Source organism: Maniola hyperantus, chromosome 14, assembly GCF_902806685.2.
Source record: "Maniola hyperantus chromosome 14, iAphHyp1.2, whole genome shotgun sequence".
NCBI classification, from domain to species: domain Eukaryota; kingdom Metazoa; phylum Arthropoda; class Insecta; order Lepidoptera; family Nymphalidae; genus Maniola; species Maniola hyperantus.
In genome coordinates, this window is record NC_048549.1 from 9252742 (window position 1) to 9258771 (window position 6030).

Genomic DNA, 6030 nt, shown 5'->3' on the forward strand with positions numbered 1-6030 from the left:
TGTGCGTTGATAGATCAGTCAGTCAGTCAGTCAGTCACCTTTTCCTTTTATATATTTAGAAGAAAACTTCAATATTTTTATTTCCACACAAACAGAAAAAAAAAATTATTGGTTATCAATATTGGTACCAATACCAATATTGGTTTCTTCGTGCTCGTAAGCGCTTGGCGGCTTGTCTGAGCACTGCACATTCCTCTGTAGTCTTATACTTACATACATACTATACATACTATTAATGTAGGTAGGTAGTTTTAAAATAAAATAATTATGTCCGCGTATACCAGCTTCAATTTCTGCATACGAGTTGGACCTCACCACGCCAAAATGTACTATAAGCACCGAAACAAAAACTTTACTTTTTCGCTAAGCTATGCAGTGCCTCCATAGCTCAGGGGTTAGAGCACTGGTCTTGTAAACCAGGGGTCGAGAGTTCAAATCTCTCTGGAGGCAACACACCAAACTCACTTTTTCTAATTTTTTGAGATTGATCGTTACTAAATAAAATTGCTGTTTTCTAACACACGGTGACTTGGTAGGTACTACTTTTTATCATAAACGTATATATAATACGCGACAGGTGGAGATGGCAATCGGGGAGGGAACCCCCCGCACACCCGCACAGCTCCCGCGCCAAGCCGGTGTGGGTGACCGCGTGTGCGGTGCGTCCCCGTGCCTGATACTTCGATTGCCACCTCAACCTGTCGCGGACATACATAGGTAGTAGGTACTAGGTAGGCGTCCTGCCTTATTCTACGAGTATAAAGCTAATATTACGTAACACCGATGTACCTACATAATTTTTTTATACCTGAATTTTGAAGATTGGACTATTTATTTTATTCGCACTTTACCTACTACGTAATAACACAAAGAAAGTCTGCAATGCGCACCCTACATTATCAAAAATTAGGTTTAAAAAAAGATGAGTTCCATCCGAGTAAGCCCCATTTGGTTATGGACAGTGTGTCCTTTGCAACATCAACTGTGCTCTGAGCAACGCTACGAGCTGTCATCGCGCAGGTTAACCTTCCCTACGATGCCAAAGCTCAGCCTTCATCTTCACGATGCGGCGCTTTCCGCCCTGTCTCCGGGGACTTTCCACAGGGTGAGAGAACCATAGAGGTTCGTATGTGACCCCGATAGCTGAACTGGTTGGAACTCGTACAATGTTTCATAGAACAAGCGTATATATACCCTAAAAGTTAAAAAACTTTAATAGCGCGATATAAACTTTGCCAATCTTTATAATTTTTCTTAATAAACATTATTATTATCTTTCTAGAAATATTATTTATGCTATTTTATGGTTGTTTGTGATTTTTAGACGAGGTTTTAGGAGGTTTCTCCAGTACTTATGTCTAAAATCGAGACATCTTTTCAAGCAGCCACTTGGGCCTAACAGTGCCATCTATGAGCAATGTAACGTACTGGTACTATTAAGTTAATTGAGAAAATTATATGAAAATTCTATATTCCTAGAGGCTAAATTGTTCATCGAAGCTAGGGGCCAATTTTTCCGTCATCTTTTATTTGAGGAATTTAGAGTTTCTTATCTCTCTGTAAAAATGACAAAAATCATCAATTAAATTTTATCTGGCAATTGAAAAAGTAACTTATGTGCCCGTCAACTGACCGTAAAAAAAATATAAACATAATATTATAATAAATATTAGCATTTTTTTACTACTCTTGCTTGATGAATAAGAAAGCATAAAAAGCAGCCATGACCATAACTCTTCGTCTGGAATCTCAGCCTCAGATGGCCGTAAAACCCAACTTTGCTGTAAATGGTACAGAGTTTTGAATATATTTGTTTGTTATGTCCATGATTCGTAATGAGAGTATAACTCGTACAATTTAAAATGATCTCAATTCAAAAGAGATAAGGTTGATAAACAATCGTGTGCTTCGAGATGCGCAAGCGCAGGTGTGCGGCCGCCTGGTCGTCGCCGCGGCTACTACTCTCGGTTATGGTATCTCATTTATTAATTTGCACTGACCAATATGGCAATACATAATAATATTATCGATGGGATTGAGATAACAAAGATACCTAAATTATTTGTATTTCTTGATTAATGGACTCCATTTTGATTTTTTTGTTGCATTATGCTAAACGTATTACTTATATCTTAATAATACAAGAAAATATATGTACGGTTCTGGGTTTTTAAATAATATAAAATAGCACTGTTTTAAGTAATACTCTTTTGAACTAGGTTATATAAATTTTGTTATAGTTATCGACGTTTTAATCTGCAGTACAAGTTACAACTATTACGTTAGATACAATTGCTCGAGTTAATGCTGTAGGCGTCTACTCTGTTTTTCTAGTTTACATGGGATGCTAATTGCTAATATTAGGTACATACCTAATTATTTTAATGTTCCATATTTCATAGAATACGCTACCATCTCAATCTTGTATTTATGAGTATTTAAACGTCACATGAAAGGACATATTAAAACAAACGTTAGTATTATAATTTATAATCCTAACGTTTGTTAGAATTCCAGAACTGGGACATTTGCTCAGAATGCTCAGCATATTATGTGCTTTTAATGTAACGTTTAGATACTCTTAAATACTGCCTTAGTTCTACTAGGTAATGTGATATTTGTCTGTCTGTCTGTCTGTCTACTAGCTTTTCACAGCCTATACATTTTTAACCGATTTTGACGGAATTTAGTAGGTACATAGATAGCTTGCATCTCGGGGACGGATATAGGATAGATAGGTACTTTTATCACGAAAAATCAAAGAGTTCCCACGGAATCTAAAAAATCTTAATCCACACGAGCGGAGCCGCGGGCATCATCTAGTAAACAATAATGTTAAGTTAAAAATAATGACTTTTCCTTACAGCCCAATAAGGTGAGAAAGCCTCTTCGTTATGGATAATCTACTTAACCTCATTTGGTTTTCCAGTTTCCCATTCTTCCAAGGACTTTTTGGATCCGCTTTTTAACTTTAACGCTTACTTAGTTTATGAGATACTCCAAAACAAACCAGGCTCTATCAAAACAAAGCAGTCAGCAACTGTCACAAAACCAGTATCTACTCAAGTTGGAAATAATATTATGTTAAGCCCAACCACCTGAAGGCTGTTCTAAATAAATCGTTAGAGATTAATTCCTGACGGCATTCTTCGGCCGGTCGTCGCCAAACACGGAACTTCTAATGCAAAATTCCGGCTGTTTTTGCACGAACCAGTTTTTGGAAAAAACCCAATCGGGCACGAGCTTGCTCTGTTTGTTAATTTTGGCATGAATACCTATTAAAGTTTGTTGTGCAACACCATAGGCTTATATAAACTGTAATTTAAAAGTAGTACCTAGTACCATAGGCTAAAGTTTTATCGGCGCTCGCTCTAATCAAAATAATGCATAAATAATTATTATACTCGTATAACGATCTTATGTCGAACGAATTTAGGGTTTTTCAATCTATCTGTAAACTGTTGAGAAATTACTTAGCAACGTTGTTAGTTGTCAAAAAAACGAAAAACCATACATATTTTGACAAATAATAATAATGCAAGTTGCTGTACCTTGTACCTATATCCACTTATCGACTGATTAGAGATAGATCGATTATAATGCCTTAGGTAGTGAGTATGTACGTATTTTGTTAGCACAAAATTGGCAGTGCTAGCCGTCATTTGTCAATGATTCCTATCATAGCAGACCAATGCTAATAGCTAGATCCAATTCGGCAAAAGAACTTTCGAACGTTAATTAAATTCAATGTTTCGAGAATAAAGCAACTAACAAGCATTTTCTTGTAAAAGCGATAATTTAACAGATGCTATCTAAATGTTTACTGACTTGACATATTTCTCAATTCGACTCAGTAATCATGCTCTCTAACGGCCAAAGGTATGACAAAACAAATTGAACTGAGCACTGTAGAATGTGACACTTCTATAGCTGAATCTGAATAATGCAAAGAATATTCAGTACTATCTCTTTAATGTTAAGATGGGTTTCAGAACGATTGGAATCAACTCAGGATATTTGGATTGGTATAATGTGGTAAATTCTGTACTCAATTATAATGTCACAGGTGTATGTTGTGCACATAGCGGCTCATTAAAATATTTATTTTTAACACTAAATTAGATACTTGTCAGAATATTTAAATTACTTGTCCACTCTATTTTATCCAGTGATTTAAATATTATAATTATTAAAAGATGGGACGGGTTACGGGGTAAAAGTCGGGACATGGTCGGGACAGGAATAATATAAAGTCAAATTGTTTTCTTTTTCTTCTTTCTCTCAGTTATCTCTATATATAAAAATGAATCGCTAAATGTGTTGCTGATCGCAAATCTCGAGAACAGCTGAACCGATTTCGCTAATTATTTTTTATAATATTCCTTGAAATACGAGGATGGTTCTTACGGAGAGAAAAATTTAAAAAACATAGAATCGACTGTTAGGCGGTACGAAGTTCGCCAGGACAGCTAGTAACTAATAATAATAGAACATAATTACTTATTCTTAAAATAAGCTAAAATCTATAAGTAGGTACCTACAAAATAAATACGAAGTGTGCCTGTCTCTACTCTTTATTTTACGTTTTGACGGCTCAACACTTTCTAAACCGATTTTTATAAAATAGCACAGAATTTGAAGAAGAAAAAAATGAGAATTTTGGCAGAGATAATCTGGGTAGGTACCTGAATAATGGGTTACTACTCTAGTCAGGGTTATTAAAAACTCATATTCACACAGATGTACCTAGTCCCAAACAAAAGCAAGTCTACTATAACTTACTTATTTAGTGAGATATGCTTCATGGCGTGAAATTTTATTTTTAAATCGGGACGTTTCTTTCCATTGAAGATGGTAGACCGGACAACACTAAATACGAGTCTTTCGGTAGTCGACATATGCTCAGTTTAATTATAAAAACGTCAAATAAAAATGTGATAAGTGAACAAAATATTAAACTTTCTCCTTAAAAGCCATGTTTAATGAGAGAGGTGTTTTTATGGCACCATTAAACTCCACGTAATATTATGTTAACGAAATTTGTTTCTGTTGTAAATTAATTTTGATTGTGTTTAAACGTTTGAACGTGTTTTAACGGCAATTCATATAATTATTTGCTTCTTATTAAAACAAGAAAATGAAAAAAAACGAGAATTGAATGGTAATAAAATATAAGTAAGTAGCTACTGACCTATTTGAAATTACAATAGCTCCTTTCCTCCTTTTACAATAGGCTATACGGGTGATTGTCTGAATTTCCCGAATAGTAGCAGTTTCTAGGCTCATCAAATCAAATCAAATGGTTTATTCAAAATATGTAATAAATTAAACTTTTTAAAATTCAGTCCAGTTCAAAGTCAGTCATCTATATCCCTATAGGTAACTACCTCCCAGGAGATGCTTAGTAGGTAGGGGGAGTAAGAGAAATAAATAGTAATCTCTTGCTTGAATATTTTTCTATGTATAAAAGGAAAAGCTGATTGACTGACAGTCTGACTGACTGATCTATCAGATATCTATTATGACGTAGACATCCGCTTAGAAAGGATTTTTGAAAAATCAACCTCTAAAGGTTCGTACGCACCTGAGCGGCGCGGCGCGGCGCTTCAGTCCGACTGCAGAACGCGTCACCTCAGGCCGCTCGACGGTGCCTACCGCACTACAACTTCAGTACGCGGCACCTCGCGTCACTTGCGCGTCACTTTTATACCCGTTCGCGTACGAGCGCGAAGCGCCGTGCCGCGCCGCTGGGTATGTCGCACTAGCGTCACTGCACTGCGCGTCGCTTCGCTGCGCTTCAAAATATTCTCTCCAGCCGTGCCGCGCGGTGAAGCGCTGTGCAGCGCCGCTCTAGTGCGATATGCGCCATACAAAATGATAGAAATGATATTTTGACGCTCTGTGCCGCGACGTGCAGCTCGCTGAAGCGCCGCGCCGCGCCGCTCAGGTGCGTACGAACCTTAAAGGGGTAAAATATGGAACTGAAATTTGTGTGGGTCACGCGGACGAAGTCGCGAGCATAAGCTAGTT

General features: G+C 36.9%; 1 non-coding gene across 1 annotated transcript; it reads left to right on the forward strand.

The window, feature by feature from the left end:
* Positions 1–377: 377 nt before the first annotated feature.
* On the forward strand, positions 378–450 carry TRNAT-UGU (transfer RNA threonine (anticodon UGU)). Its single transcript has one exon. It is a non-coding gene; the product is annotated as a tRNA-Thr (tRNA).
* Positions 451–6030: the final 5580 nt, after the last annotated feature.